A 17,580-nucleotide genomic window follows, 5' to 3' on the forward strand; every position below is an offset into this window, starting at 1 on the left:
AATTAGAGAAGATAATAGTTGTGGATAGACGCATATGAAATATAAATTGATTAGTATATCCAATAAATTGAGTTCATCATTGTATGTATTGAGGAAAAAATTAACATCTGCTTAGTTGTGATTCTTATTTACAAACTCCATCCTTTATGTGACACAAATTTTAAAACCAAATCCCATTGTTGGTATAATTTGAACAAATTCTACTCTTTACTTTCTTTTCTTGTTCCTATTTTGTGTTAATTAATCAACATGAGTATTATATTTTTTTTTCCGAGATAGCGTGGACGACTTACATTTTGTAAGTTATGGTATAATACATCAGTTGCTTTCTGAATGTGTTCAAAAACCTTTATTGCCTCCGACACTTACATAGTGTCTCATTAGGCTGATGAATTTACTTAAAGTGTAATGATTAAGTCCCTAAATATTATAAAAATTTCGTAAAGGTGTAAAAAATAGAAAGCTAATTGTTTTAAAGATATAGAATCGCGAATCATACATTTATTTTTTAAGTTTTGACTTTTTTTATAGATTTAAACAAATTGAAATGTATATCACTTTAAACAAGTTCAGAGGGTAATGAATCAATATAAGCGAGTTTAGGAGAGCAATATGTCATTTTAAACAAATCTAGGTGGCCAATAGGTTACTTTAAGCAAGTTGAATGAGTTAACAAAACACTTTATAAGTTGAGGGGGCCAATCAATCTTATGAGATAAGTTTAGAAGCTATTAATGTATTTTAACCATTGTAAAACAATTAATTGATTTATATATGAAAATTTAATTCAATTAATACAATTTTTAAACTGAAAAATTTGGACAGTTATAATGTAATAAATTTTGGAAAGCAGTTTTTTTTTTTTTAAAATGGTAAGAGGTATATTTGACTATATTTAATCAGTTTTGAAAATTCAATGAAATTAAATTTAATCGGTTATAATTCAAATAAATTTGAAACTGAACATTTAATGAAATTGACTGTTAGGGTTGAAAAGATTGGTTTTTCAGCTATAAAAGGCAAACAAAGGGTGTCTAACTCACACATAAAATTCTTTCTTTTAAAGTGAAAAGACAAACAGAAATATAAAAGTAGATAATCAAACATTTCTTATATTTCAAAGTTAATTTTGTTCTATTAGTTGAATTTTCAGTCATTACAAACCATTTTATATTAAATCTTTAGGTCATCGGTCTCACCCATTTGAGGTTTTTGACAATCACCGAACGAAGATCAGTCTAAATGTGGAAACATTTCAAAGGTGCCGCCATGGTGATGGAGGACCTCCAAGATTATCTCATGATTAAAGCTATGTATGCAAAGAGCAAACTAGCTTTTCGAAAGTGTTCCAGACTATGCGACATAGACATAGCGATGGAGTTTGAAACTCAACCAGATCAAGTGAGTTGTCTGAGTTAATTTCAAATAAATGTTACGTGGTTTCACATTTTTTTAGATCGGTATATGTGATTATTTTTTCAAATTTGAACAATGTCGATCTCAAAATGAAAATTTATAAGAATTAAAGTTGTTTAGTATCATATTTACTATGGAACCATATTTTTATTTTTTAAAATTATCATTTTTAAAGTTTTCTCTTTCTAAATATTAACTCTCTTTTATAAAAAAAACAACAACACTTAAATAACCTTAAACCAAAAAAGTTGAAGAATTAAAGTTGATTACAACATTATTTTTGATGTCGTTATCGAATAAATTTAGAAAAATAAAAATTTTGGGTGAATTAAGTGTAGTTGAAATTAAAAGTAAAATTAGCCTAATTAATATTATAATGTTAGGATAAAATTAAAATTAAAACAAAGAAACGCTTCAGCTTTAATCGATGGAATTCACCTTTGAATCACACTTTACTGATTCAAATATTCATCTGATGCAATTTTGTCCCGATTTTGCTTTTCTTAGCAGGAGACAGAAGGTGAAGGAGATAAAAATGTTGCCGCCTCCGCCGCCGGTGGCGAAAAGAAGGATGAACGGAAGCCTGTTTCTGTTTACAAAATCGACATGCATTGAAGGCTGTTGTAAGAAAATTAGAAGGGCCGTGAAGCATTTAGAAGGTGAGAATTAAATAGAGATCTCTCTTTTTTCTTTTGTTTGTTTGGTTTGGATTGATTGATTTGGATTGCCAATTGAAATTTGTGATTTGTTGTTGAAGGTGTGGAGTCGGCGAAGACGGATCGTCAATCGAACAAATTGACGGTGACCGGGGAGGTTAACCCTGAGAAAGTGAAAGTGAGGCTGGAAAAGAAAATGAAGAAGGAAGTAGAGATTGTATCTCCGCAGCCGAATAAAGACGCCCGCGGTGGTGGTGAGAAGAAAGCGGATGAGAAAGCCGCCAAGAAGAAACCACCACCTAAAGAGGTATAAGAATAAAATAATTAATTTAAATTCGCTTCTGATTACAGTGATTAACTCGTTTGGATTTAATTAATCGACGCAGATTAAGGTGGTTTTGAAAATCAAAACTCATTGTGATGATTGCATTACCAAAATGAAGAAGATCATCAGAAAAATCAAAGGTAGATAAATTTTCAGAATATTTTAATCTCTGCGATTATACAAATATTTTTTCAAATCATAACTGACTTTAAAATTATACAGGAGTTGAGAGCGTCGCAGTCGACGACAGAAAGGATCTGGTAACGGTGAAGGGAACAATGGAAGTTAAGGACCTCGTGCCTTACCTGTCGGAGAAGCTCCGGAGGTCCGGAGGTCGGTTGAGATCGTTCAGCCCAAGACAGACGAGGCCGTTCAGTCGAAGACAGACGAGGCAAAGAAAAATGTCCACGGCGACGAGGAGGCGAGAAAAGGAACGATGCTGAGAAAGTAGACGGAGAAGGCGAGAAAAAGAATGATGCTCAGAAAGTGGATGGAGGAGGCGAGGAAAAGAAGGATGACAATAAAGAAGGCTCCAAAGCCGGCGAGAAAAAGAGCCATGGTAAGAAAGATGAAGCCGGAGCAGGAGAGAAAAAGAATGATGATAAGAAAGGCGATGAGAGAGGAGAAGAAGCAAAGGTGAAGAACAAAGAAGCTCCTGCTCCTGCTCCAGATCCAGATCTAGCGACCGCGACGGCAGCTAGTGGTGACGGTGGTGCTATGGCGGAGGTAACAAATAAAATGGACTATTATCCGGCATATGTTCCGACTAATTGGATGGAGGGGATATTTTCTCAGAACTACATTGTTTACCCGCAACATCCGCAATACGGTTATGGATATAACACGGTAAATCAAGGTTACCGGATTCTGATATACAATAATATTGAACCAGTGTACAACCATCCACCATTGAATCCAGCACAAATGTTCAGCGACGATAATCCCTATGCTTGTTCCATCATGTAAAACGAGGACGTAGAATGATATAGCCGAAACGAGGACGTAGAATGATATAGCCGGAGATCACGGCTATTGTATATAATATTGCATAGAACCTTGTACTGGTTTTCCCGATGCAGTACATTGGCTTTCTTTTGAGTTTGGTAAATATACAGCTACTTGTAGTTAAGTTAGTCTTAGAGATCTCCACGAGTTTGAATCTAGGCATGAATATTTCATCCTAAACTAAAACTTCTTAAATTATCAATTACGCTCTGAGTAAAAATCATCAAATTATCTTCCTATTCTATATGTACTATAATAATCTCTGTGTTGGTTCAAAATGGATTTGGGGAAGAGGGTCTAAAACTGTTCAATCGAACCGAATCAATTGGTGATTTTTGCGTATATATAATGATGACTGAATTGATGCTTTTTGCTTAGTTGAAGATTTTAATAGTTTAAGGTTCTAATTGACCTTAAAGCTTTTGGACCTGTTTGGTTTAGCTGTTAACTAATAGTTGTTTGTTGTTGATATTAGCTGTTTATTATTGATTGGTTAATTATTAGTGTTTAGTAAAATTATATTGTATTGTTGATACTAGTATTTAAATGTCAAATATAGACATGTTTTAAAATAATCAATAAAAAAATTATAAAATAAAAAATGTATTACACAAATTAATAAAAATAATAAAATAAATTATTGAACGTGACAAAACCTTGTCCTTTCAGTAATTATGCTATATAAATAAAAATAATGTTAAAGAAGAAACATATTTTATAGAAATAAGAAGGATAATTTTATCAATAACAAATAACTACAAAAAGCTCCAAAATGACAGTTTTCAGAAAAAATGTTAAACGTTGTGGTTATATAAACCTAATTTGAGTGAAACGCTAAAAGATTCTCCGAAAAGCTGAAACAAACACACCCTTACCTTAAAGAGCCAAATGGATATTATATCTTGAATTTATATATCTATGTAACAAACTTTTGAATTTTAAATTCCGTTTGTTTGTACAGTACATTTTTTTGGTGTTTGTATGCTTACTAAAATCTTGGGAGCATTTGGTTCAAACTTCGGAATCAGAATTGGAATCGAAATCGGAATGCTACGGAATCAAAATCGGAATGAATTCTTTTGTTTGGTTCAAACTTCGGAATTAGAATCCAATTATTAAGAGATTGTTTGGTTTAAATTTCGGAATTGGAATCAAAATTAAAACGGAACAAACTTTTTTTTGAAACTAATATATATATTTTATAGATAATATAATAAGATATTATATTAATATATAATTTAATAAAGGGTAAATTCCAAAAACAACCCCTGTGGTTTGATGTTGTTCCAAAAAAACCCTTGTGGTTTGTTATTACAAAAAAAAGGACTGTGGTTTGCGCCGTTAACCAAAAAACGGAAAATGATTTAACGGTGTTAAAATGCTGACGTGGCACATGGGTAAGGTTGGAAATTCGATTTTTTTTATTTTTCTTTTTTATTTTTATTTTTCTTTTTTCTTTTTCTTTTTCTTTTTCTTTTTATTTTTCTTCCCTTCTCCCTTCTTCTTCCTTCTCTCCTCCTTCTTCCTTCTCTTCTTCTCCTTCTTCTTCTTCTCTTCTTCTTCTTTTTTTTTTTAAATTTCTGAAATTTTATTTTTTTAAATTTTTCTTTTTCTTTTTCTTTTTCTTCTTTTCCTTTCCCTTCTTCTTCCTTCTCTCCTCCTCCTTCTTCCTTCTCTCCTCCTTCTTCTTCTTTCTTCTTCCTTTTTCTTCTTCCTCCTTCTTCTTCTTCTTTTTTTCTATTCTTTTTTTTTTTAAATTCCCTTACTCGAAGAAATTTGGAATTTTCCCGAAATCTGGAATTTTCAGATTTTGGGAAAATTCTAGATTTCTTCGAAAATCTGGAAAATTTCCAGATTTCATACGGAAATCTGGAAATTTTCCAGATTTCTGGAAATTTCCAGATTTCCGAAGAAATCTGGAAATTTCCAGAAATCTGGAAATTTCCGAAACTTAAAAAAAAAGAAAAAAATAAAGGAAGAAGAAGAGGGATGAAGAAGAAGAAGAATGGAGGAGGGGAGAAGAAGGAAGAAGAAGAAGAAGAAGAAGAAGAAGAAGAAGAAGAAGAAGAAGAAGGGAAGAAAGAGGAGGAGGAGGAGGAGGAGAAGAAGAAGAAGAAGAAGAAGGAAAAGGAAAAGGAAAAGAAAAAGAAAAAGTAAAAGAAAAAGAAAAAATAAAAAGAAAAAATAAAAAAAAATAAAATTTCAGAAATTTAAAAAAAAGAAGAAGAAGAAGAAGAAGAAGAAGAAGAAGAGAAGGAAGAAGGAGGAGGAGAGAAGGAAGAAGAAGGGAGAAGGGAAGAAAAAGAAAAAGAAAAAGAAAAAGAAAAAGAAAAAGAAAAAGAAAAAAGAAAAAGAAAAAGAAAAAAGAAAACAACAACAACAACAACAAAGCCTTAGTCCCGAAATGATTCGGGGTCGGCTAACATGAACCATCATATAAAACCGTGAAAATCAAGTCGTGTCAGCGACACAGATTCGCTCCCTCCACTCCGTCCTATCCACTACCATATTTTCCTCAATTCCCAATAAACTCATATCACTCTCGATCACCCTCCTCCAAGTTTGCTTAGGTCTTCCCCTACCCCTCACCACTACATCCCTTTGCCACTCTTCGGTTCTCCTAACCGGCGCATCAAGCGCTCTACGTCTCACATGGCCAAACCACCTTAGTCGGTTTTCTCTCATTTTATTCTCAATAGATGTGACCCCTACTTTTGTCCTAATTATTTCATTACGCACCCGGTCCTTTCTCGTGTGACCACACATCCATCTCAACATACGCATCTCCGCCACCGACATCTTATGGATGTGGCAGTGTTTCACTGCCCAACACTCCGTACCATATAACAATGCTGGTCTAATTGCCGTCCGGTAGAATTTTCCCTTCAATCTATTAGGCATGCCGGGATCACAAAGGAAACCCGTAGCACTCTTCCACTTCGACCAACCAGCTTTAATCCTATGAGCAACATCTCCATCTACTTCTCCATCCGTTTGGATAATAGATCCTAAATACCGGAAGCAATCCGAGGCCTGAACAACTCTCCCAAAAGAAAAAGAAAAAAGAAAAATAAAAAAAATAAAAAAAATCGAATTTCCAACCTTACCCATGTGCCACGTCAGCATTTTAACACCGTTAAGTCATTTTCCGTTTTTTGGTTAACGGCGCAAACACTGTCACACTCATAAGATGTCGGTGGCGGAGATGCGTATGTTGAGATGGATGTGTGGTCATACGAGAAAGGATCGGGTGAGTAATGAAATAATTAGGACATAAGTAAGGGTTACATCTATTGAGAATAAAATGAGGGAAAACCGACTAAGGTGGTTTGGCCATGTAAGACGAAGAGTGCTTGATGTGCCGGTTAGGAGGACTGAAGAGTTGCAAAGGGATGTAGTGGTGAGGGGTAGGGGAAGACCTAAGCAAACTTGGAGGAGGGTGATCGAGAGTGATATGAGTTTATTAGGGATTGAGGAAAATATGGTAGTGGATAGGAAAGAGTGGATGGAGAGAATTTGTGTCGAGGACACGACTTAATTTCACGGTTTTATATGATGGTTCATGTTAGCCGACCCTGAATCATTTCGGGACTAAGGCTTTGTTGTTGTTGTTGTTGTTTTGTCAATATGTAAATATAATTTTTTTTAAAAATAAAAATGCTATTGATTGTCATCAGAACTTAACAGTGTAATTTTAAATACTTTGTTTTGTAAAATAACATACCATATACCTTTTCCTGAGTTTTCAATATTATATTTTTGGTGAATTATAGCAAGGTTAAAATAGGGTTAAATTACATACATGACTACTGAACTTTATCCATTTTAACATTGTGGCTATTAAACTTTAATTCTTAACGGTATGATCACTGAACTTACACCTTCTAACATCGGTGACCACTCAACTCTAATTAACTCCTTAAAATAACTGTTAACGACCTCAAAATAAAAATATTCAAGAATTAAAGTTGTTCATAACGGTATTTACCATGAAACCACATTTTTTATTTTCCAAAATCACATTTTTTTGGAGCTTTCTCTCTCTAAAAATTCACTATCTCCTAACCAAAAAACACCTAAATGACCTGAAAACGAAAATTTTCAAGAATTAAAGTTTCTTAGAATATTATTAACTTTTTGAATTTTTTATTTTGCGCCCATTAACGGTTGTAAAATTGATAAAAATGTAGAGTTCAATGGCTATATTGTTAAAAACTGAAGTTCAGTGATAATAATGTTAAAATTGATAAAATTCAGTGGCCAATGATGTAATTTATCGGGCTAAAATACATTGGTTTAATGTGTTGGTAAAACTACACTAATATATCTTTTGATAAATTATCAACATATAATATATAATATGCAATTCTCTCTTTTTGACATGGTATGAGAGAGTACATCAAATATGGAAAATTGAGCAATTTCAGTAGCTTCCTTTTCCCCAATTTATCCTTCGGCACCCATACCATTTGGGGATTCTTCGTCACCCGTAGACATCCGTGCAGGCGTTAAAAAATTCCTGAACTTTATTTTAAAATTTTCCAGAACCACCCTCAATATTTTTTTGAGGGCGATGCATCGATCCTTGCCTCGCTTCTTTGTCACCCCTAATTTATACTAGTGGTGGAGTCAGAGAGGGTTTTTGGATACAATTGCAACATTTTTAAACTTTTCTTCAAGTGGAGGGTGAAACTGCAACCATTTTTCCAAGGTAGATTCAGTAACTGAGGGTACAAAACTTCCGTACATCTCTCTTTTTCCACCAGTGAAAAATCCAAGGGATGCTTAGAGGGAGGAGCTTACACAGACCGTCAAAAAACTCAATGAAAATTATGTGTAGAGCACCCATATATTACTAGAGAATATCCCAAACACCTCTTAATGTCGGTGGATCATGAATCAGTCACTGCCTTTTGCTGTTATTTGTACCTAATTTTGAATTTTCGCATCAATATATATATATGAGATAAGGTACAAAAACATTCTATAACTATCGATTAAAAGCGATTTTATCTTCTACTACTCTAAATGGTACAATTAAGGACCTAACTTTGACAAATTGGACCAATTTCCAACCATATTAATGAAGTCTCTCCTCAGTCACAAATCTTGTTATCTTTACTCTACTTGTGTACGTGTCATGTTATCACTAATAACATATCAATTATGGTAAAAGTCTAAAACAATTTGGTGCTTTCACGTTTTGTCAAACAGATACCTGATAATTTTTTTTTCTCCAAACGGGACTGAGGTTTTTTTTACGGCCAATAAATGACTAAGGTCTTTCGCTTTATTAAAAATAAGGACCTCAAAATTAAAATGAGCATTGACGACATCAAAATAAAGACGTGATGATATTACAGATAACGTTAATTCTTTAACTTTTTAATTTTGAGATTATTTAGGTGTTGTTTTGTGAGAAGAGAGAAATTGAACATTTAGAGAGAGAAACCTCCGAAATAAAAAATTTAGTTTCATACTCAATTTGGTACTAACCAGAAAATTTTCATTTTAAGGTCGCCAGCAGTCATTTTTTCGATATCAAACTAAAAGATCTTCGGTTTTAGCAAAACGAAAACTCCAATCTTCTTTGAATAAAAAAAACTCCAAAAATATAAATTTGACAAAACATGAAATCACAAATCTTTCTTTGACTATCAAAGATGCGTGTATACATATGGTATTGTGTTGGTCTCATCTTATGTAAATTCTTATCACAAGTTCTGTTGTACACATGTAATAAAGAAATAAATAAATAGCCCAAATATTTCATCAAGGTTAAACATATTTCATCATCAAACCTATTATAAAAACGTAAAACTTTTATTTTCTGAACCAATTAATATAAAATTTGTGCACAAATACATAAAAAAAATAATATACTTTTTAAATGATGTTTAAAAGTGATTCAATTATTAAAATTACACTAACATTTCTGAAGTCATGAATGAAATGCTCTTTTTTTGTAATGATATAGATATTTTTATGCTTTTTATTTTAAATTTTTAAGAAAATAATTTCTTATCTCTTATTTTGCCTTAGCGGAAGAATATGCTAAACTCAGTCCAACTACATTAGGCCCAAATAATACAAAACAACCATTAACCAAGTTAGGGCCCAACATCTCCACCACTTCCCTCTCCCAACCTCATAGGTAAGCGCATTATATGATAACCAACTTCCTCTTTCCAAAACTCAACTCAACCATATATGCGTCCAATTTCGAGCAGTGCATAATCTGGCACATGTTGGAGAAGTAACCGCGTAATATGCCACTCTTCTTGGTCGATGCGTTCCAACGCAGTACGATGAAGCTCAGACTAGGCTCACTCATTACAGCCATTCTCAAGCACCAGAAGATAGATCTTGAAGGTGAGAAGGCTGGGGAAGGCACGAAGATCACTGTTGTGTCTCTAGACTCTTGCACACAGCAGAATGCAAGTGCCGAAAGAAAAGAAGGACGAAGGCACTGAAGCTGCCAAGCCCAGTAAGGGCAAGAAAAGAAAGGCTGATGAGCCTAAATCTCTTGAGCCCAAGTCCCCCAAGGATGTAACTAAGAAGGTCAGAGTCTCTAAACCTGACTCTGAGCCTACTCCTGTTGAGACGCAGCAGAAACGGCCCACTACTGGGGATTTAGAGGATGAGCAGCCTCTAAAGAAAAAAAATACAAGGGTCAAGCCACTGACAACTCAGCCGCTGGCCATTGCGATACCCGAGGACTCTCACTTCCTTAAATCACAAGGGATGGCTACTGAGGTCACTCATGTTTCTACCTCTGCTCCGGGTCAACAACCACCTGCTATGTACTCCGTTCCATTCACAACTGACCCATCCACTAACCAGCAGATGAACCACTTCACACTGAGGAGGAACCTACTCAAACAAACCAAACTCCTCCTTTACCACCAATCTCCTATCCTCACTTCCTATCCTAAACACAAACACCATCGCTCAAGCCGAGAGAAAAAATACAAAAAGAAGAGCAATAAACCAAAGGTTCACTTCGTTGATGAGGCAACAATGCTGATACCGCTCCTCTTGACCCATCAGAAATCAATATCACCTTCCCACTCTTCCAAATTGTCATTCCACTAACTGAGCCCTCAACTCAGGAAAATCAAGCCTTTGTTCCTGATCCAAAGGAACAAGCCTTATCTGAACCCAACTTGGGCCCCAATGAGTCATCTGCTGCTGCTCCCAACTGCTCAACCATTGAGCTAACGCACACTCAACAGTTTTAATAAGTGTATGATTTTAGGGGTTAAAAAAAGCGTATGATTTTAGTAGTTTTAATAAGTGTCACATTCCTTACTAATGATCAAAACTAAAATTTTGTGCTTATAAAAAAAATTTAAAGTTTTATGCTACTATATATTATTAATTGGAAAAAAAGCAAGCTTTTATGCTAATCTTCGAATTAGACCCATATGAAATATAAATTGATTAGTATATCCAATAAATTGAGTTCATCATTGTATATATTGAGGAAAAAATTAACATTTGCTTAGTTGTGATTCTTATTTACAAACTGCATCCCTTATGTGACAGAAATTCTAAAACCAAATCCCATTCTAGGTATAATTTGAACAAATTCTACTCTTTACTTTCTTTTCTTATTCCCATTTTGTGTTTATTAATCAACATGAGTATTATATTATTCTTTTTCGAGATAGCCTGAACGACTTACATTTTGTAAAGTTATGGTATAATACATCAGTTGCTTCTTGAATTTGTTAAAAAACCTTTATTATCTCCGACACTTACATAATGTCTCATTAGGTTGATGAACTTACCTAAAGTGTAATGATTAAGTCCCTAAAGCTTATAAAAACGTCATAAAGGTGTAAAAAATAAAAAGTTAATTTGTTTTAAAGATATAGAATCGCGAATCATACCTTTATTTTTTAAGTTTTGACTTTTTCTTTTTTTATAGATTTAAACAAATTGAAATGTATATCACTTTAAAAAGTTAAGAGGCTAATGAATCACTATAAGCGAGTTTAGGAGACCAATATGTGATTTTAAACAAATCTAGGTGGAAAATAGGTTACTTTAAGCAAGTTGAGGGAGTTAACAAAGCACTTTATAAGTTTAGGGGGCCAATCAATATTTTGAGATAAGTTCAGAAGCTATTAATGTATTTTAAACATTATAAAACAATTAATTGAATTTTAATAAGTTAGAATGGAATACAATTTTAAAACTGAAAAATTTAGACAGTTATAATGTAATAAATTTTGGAATGCATTTTTCTTAAAAATGGTAAGATGTATATTTGACTATATTTAATCAGTTTTGAAAATTCAATTAAATTGACTGTTACGGTTGAAAAGATTGATTTTTCATCTATAAAAGGGAAACAAAGGATGTCTAACCCAACACATAAAACTCTCTCTTTTAAAGTAAAAAGGAAAACATAAAGAGAAAAGTAGGTAATCAAACATCCTTTATTTCAAAGTTAATTTTGTTCTATTAGTTGAATTTTCATTCATTACAAACCATTTTATATTAAATCTTTAGGCCATCAATCTTACCCATTTGAAGTGCTTGACAAACACCGAACGAAGATCAGTCTAAATGTGGAAACATTTCAAAGGTGCCGCCATGGTGATGGAGGACCTCCAAGATTATCTTATGATTAAAGCTATGTATGCAAAGAGCAAACTAGCTTTTCGAAAGTGTTCCAGACTATGCGACATAGACATAGCGATGGAGTTTGAAACTCAACCAGATCAAGTGAGTTGTCTGAGTTAATTTCAAATAAATGTTACGTGGGTTCACATTTTTTTAGATCGGTATATGTGGTTGGTAAAAATTTTATTTTTTCAAATTTGACAAATATCGATCTCAAAATGAAAATTTTTAAGAATTAAATAACCAAATTTTTTATTTTTCAAAATTATCATTTTTTAAGTTTTCTCTCTTTAAATATTAAATTTCTCTCTCATAAAAAAAAACAACACCTAAATAACCTCAAACCAAAAAGATTGAAGAATTAAACTTGATTAAAACATTATTTTTTGAGGTGGATAAATTTGAAAAAAAGAAAATTTTGACTGAATTAAGTGTAATTGAAATTAAAAGTAAAATTAGTCTAATTAATATTATGATGTTAGGATAAAATTCAAATTAAAATTACTCTGCCAATGTTTTTAACAACTTATTGACTAAATTAAATAAAATAAAATTACTCCACCAATGCTTACACAAGGCGGTGAGCTAATTCACCTTTGAGCTAATTTCTAATCTGATGCAATTTTGCTTTTCTTAGGAGCAGACAGAAGGTGAAGGAGATAAAAAGGGTGCCGCCTCCGCCGCCGGTGGCGAAAAGAAGGATGAAAAGCCCGTTTCTGTTTACAAAATCGACATGCATTGTGAGGGCTGTTGTAAGAAAATTAGAAGAGCCGTGAAGCATTTAGAAGGTGAGAATTGAATAGGATTGATTGATTTGGATTGCCAATTGAAATTTGTGATTTGTTGTTGAAGGTGTGGAGTCGGGGAAGACGGATCGTCAATCGAACAAATTGACGGTGACCAGGAAAGTTGACCCTGAGAAAGTGAAAGCGAGGCTGGAAAAGAAAATGAAGAAGGAAGTAGAGATTGTATCTCCGCAGCCGAATAAAGATGCCGGCGGTGGTGGTGAGAAGAAACCGGAGGTGAAGAAACCAGAGGAGAAAGCCGCCGAAAAGAAACGGGAGGTGAAGAAACCACCACTTAAAGAGGTATAATAATAATAAAAAAATTAATTTAAATTCGTTTCTGATTACGATGTGTTGGATGGAAGATTAAAGTGATTTAACTAATTTGGATTTAATTAATCGACGCAGACAGACGAGGCAAAGAGAGAAGTCGGCGGCGGCAGCGACGGAGGAGGCGAGAAAAAGAATGATGCTGCTAACAGACAGACAGACGAGGCCGTTCAGCCGAAGACAAACGAGGCAAAGAAAGAAGTCGGCGGAGGTGGCGACGGAGGAGGCGATAAAAAGAATGATGCTGCTAAGAAAGTAGACGGAGGAGGAGAGGAAAAGAAGGATGATAATAAAGAAGGCGCCAAAGCCGGCGAGAAAAAGAGTGATGGTAAGAAAGATCAAGCCGGAGCAGGAGCAGCAGAGAAAAAGAATAAGAAAGGCGATTAAAGAGGAGAAGAAGAAGCAAAGGTGAAGAACAAAGAAGCTCCAGCTCCAGTTCCAGATCCGGCGACGGCAGCTAGTGGTGACAGTGGTGCTATGGCGGAGGTAATAAATAAAATGGACTATTATCCACCATATGTTCCAACTTCATGGATGCACGGGATATTTGCTCAGAGTTACACTGTTCACTCGCAACAGCCGCAATACAGTTATGATCAGATTCCGGTGTACAATTATGGACACATGCAACAAGGGTATGGACAACAAGGGTATTATATTGAACCAGCGTACAACCATCCATTCAGCGACGACAATCCCCATGCTTGTTCTATCATGTAAAACGACGATCACGGCTATTGTATATAATACTATGTAATAGGGCTAAAAGAGTAAATATCCTTTAAAAGGAGAATTAAATTACTGTGAATTTTTGTCATTAGTAATGATAATCAAGAATTACTGTGCTTAAGTAGTGGTTAAGGGAGGTCCATTTGGATGAATTCTAAAATTTAATTAATTAGATGATGAAGAATCCCCTTCTTATTGTGTATTGGATTGATGCAAATTTGAGAAGGCATCACAAAGGTCCTGCAACAAGAAAAGTTGCAGAAATTAAAATTTTCAAATTCTAGTACAATTTTCCTTTCTCAAATCCAAGTAGTAGTACTAAAAACCAGTGAAACATAAATTCAAATTAGCAGTTTCCAAACTTCCCCAGCATCTAAAGATTGGGCAGAACTCAAAATAAAATGATATATATATACCTGTTTAAGAACAAAGCTTCTTCAAGGGCACACCTGAGGTTGGATTCTTGGTGACCCAAACCCTCACAAGACTCGCAATGCTTGCCTGCCAGGACAGTCAATTCTATTGCCCCAATACAAGTACTTGTCGTGGAGAAAGAAAACCCAATAGTGAGAAATGTAGACCTGAGTTTAAGCTTGGTGTAACAACTTGTTTGGATGCGAGTATTTTAAAGTAAGTGATGGTAGCTAATCTTGTTTGTTTTGAGGTGTAATTGAATGTAATAGTAAATAAGGGTAGATGAGGTGTAATTGAATGTAACAGTAAACTGAAGTTCAGAGATAATAATGTTAAAATGAATAAAATTCAGTGGTCATGAATGTAATTTATCGGGCTAAAATACATTGGTTTAATGTGTTGGTAAAACTACCCTAGCTAATATATCTTTTGATAAATTATCAACATATAATATGCAATTCTCTCTTTCGACATGGTACTAGAGAGCACATCAAATATGGAAAATTGAGCAATTTCACTAGCTTCCTTTTTCCCAATTTATCCTTCGGCGCCCATACCATTTGGAGATTTTTCGTCACCCGTAAACATCCGTGCAAGCGTTAAAAAATTCTTGAACTTTATTTGAAAATTTTCCAAAACCACCCTCAAAAATATTGAGGGCGATGCATCGATCACTGCCTTGCTCCGTTGCCACCCCTAATTTATACTAGTAATGGAGTCAGGGAAGAGGGTTTTCAGATACAATTGCAACATTTTTAAACTTTTCTTCAAGTGGAGGCTGAAACTGCAACCATTTTTCCAAGGTAGATTCAGTAGCTGAGGGTGCAACAAAACTTCCATGCATCTCTCTTTTTTCGCCAGTGAAAAATCCAAGGGATGCTTAGAGGGAGGGTGGGGGTGAACTTACACACACCGTCGAAAGACTCAATCAAAATTATGTGTAGAGCACCCATATATTACAAGAGAATATCGAAACACCTCTTAATGTCAGTGGATCATGAATCAGTCACTATCTTTTGCTGTTATTTATACCTAATTTTTATTTTTCGCATCAATATATATATGAGATAAGGTACAAAAACATTCTAGTATCGACTAAAAGCGATTTTATCTTCTAATACTCTAAATGGTACAATTAAGGACCTAACTTTGACAAATTGGACCAATTTCCAACTATATTAACGAAGTCTCTCCTCAATCACAAATCTTGTTATCTTTACTCTACTTGTGTACGTGTCATGTTATCACTATTAACATATCAATTATGGTAAAAGTCTAAAACAACTTAGTGCTTTCACGTTTTGTCAAACAGATACCTGTGATTTTTTTTTTGTCCAAACCGGGACTGAAGTTTTTTTTACGACCAAGAAATGACTAAGGTCTTTCGCTTTGTTAAAAATAAAGACCTCAAAATTAAAATGAGCATTGATGACATCAAAACAAAGACTTGATGATATTACAAATAACTTTAATTCTTTAAATTTTTAATTTTGAGATTATTTAGGTGTTGTTTTGTGAGGAGAGAGAAATTGAACGTTTAGAGAGGGAAACCTGCGAAAAGGATGATTTCGAAAAATAAAAAATTTGGTTCCATACTCAATTTGGTACTAACCAACTTTAATTTTTGAAAATTTCCATTTTAAGATCGCCACCGGTCATTTTTTCGATATCAAACTAAAAGATCTTCGGTTTTAGCAAAACGAAAACTTCAGTCTTCGTTTGAATAAAAAAAACTCTGCAAATACAAATTTGACAAAACATGAAAACATAAATTTTTCTTTTACTATCAAAGATGCGTATATACATATGGTATTGTGTTTATCTCATCTTATTTAAATTCTTATCAGATGTTTTGTTGTGCAAATGTAATAAAGAAATAATTAAATAGCACAAATTAGTAATTGTGACTATTTGATATAACTTTTGTATTGGCTCAAAATGGATTTGAAAAATAGGGTCTAGAAGTGTTTAACCGAACCAAATCAATTGATGACTTTTGCTTAGGATGGATGACTCAATTGATGATTTCTGCTTAGTTGAAGATTTTGATAGTTTACGGTTATAATTGACTTTAAAGGTTCGGAGAGCCGAATGAATGTTATATCTTGAATTTATATATCTATGTAGAAAACTTTTGAATTTTAATTATATCTTTTTTTTTACCTTTTAAAAATAGTAGTTATTATGATTTCCTTTTATTTCTCAGTTGCAATTAAATACCGAAAAAAATTATTTTTCAAACAAACGGTATGTTAGTATATATAACAAACTTTAACAAAAGTTATATATATATATATATATAAATTGATTTTGGTCCAAATTAGTATTATATCAAATTTACTCTTTACTAACAGTCTAGATTTAAAAATAAAAATAAAATTATGCACACCTAACTGACAATTACGATTTTTTTCTTTAAACAACCATTTTCTAAATAAATAACACTTAAATGGTGTCTAAACTAAAAGTTCAAAAATTAAAATTGTTTAAAATATCATTTTCACCAAGTTTATAACGGAGGATTAACTATTATTATTGGAGTGCACATATTAATCAACGGTAAATGATATAATTATATTAATATAGTACAAAGTTGAAAGTTCAATAATCACAATGTTCATCTTTAAAGTTCAGAGATCACAATGAAAACAAGTAAAAAGTTAAAAGATCATAGCTGTAAATTACCTAAAAATATCATTCTTGTAGAATTTTTATTCTTAGTGTTAAAAACACAATTATTTGGAATATTGACAAAATTTACCTCAAGATTATTAAAAATATATATTTTATTCTTATTTTATAAAACATCTCAATTTTATTCAACTTATTTTTATGTTTATGTTAGAAAGTTTAGTTAAATTTGGTGCTTTTAAAAGTAAGTGACATTTCCTAAAAAGAAGAGTATAATTGAGTTAGGATGCCTACTATTGACTTGAGACAAAATTGATTTGTTTGATATGATGGAAGTAAAATTAAACTTTTTTAATAACCTTAAAACTAAATTAGCCTTTATTTTGTGCTTGTTTGTTTCCATTTTTCGGAACTGATTCATACCTTTTAATACTAAATATGAAATAGAAAGTGTTTGGTAAATTCTCTTGATTGTCATCAGAACTTAACAGTGTAATTTTAAATTATTTGTTTTGTAAAAAAAACATACCATATACCTTTATTTTACTATAAAATTGTGTTATTTCTGTTTTTTTTATCCTCATTCAAAGTTTTCAATTTTATATTTTTGTGAATTATAGCAAGGCTAAAATAGGATAAATTTCATACATGACTA

At 33.1% G+C, this 17,580-nt stretch overlaps 1 pseudogene; it reads left to right on the plus strand.

The window, feature by feature from the left end:
* The first annotated feature begins 1,242 nt into the window (after nt 1-1,242).
* On the plus strand, nt 1,243-3,363 carry LOC136208142 (heavy metal-associated isoprenylated plant protein 3-like; annotated as a pseudogene).
* Nucleotides 3,364-17,580: the final 14,217 nt, after the last annotated feature.

The sequence above is a fragment of the Euphorbia lathyris genome, chromosome 10, assembly GCF_963576675.1.
Source record: "Euphorbia lathyris chromosome 10, ddEupLath1.1, whole genome shotgun sequence".
In the NCBI taxonomy this organism is placed as follows: domain Eukaryota; kingdom Viridiplantae; phylum Streptophyta; class Magnoliopsida; order Malpighiales; family Euphorbiaceae; genus Euphorbia; species Euphorbia lathyris.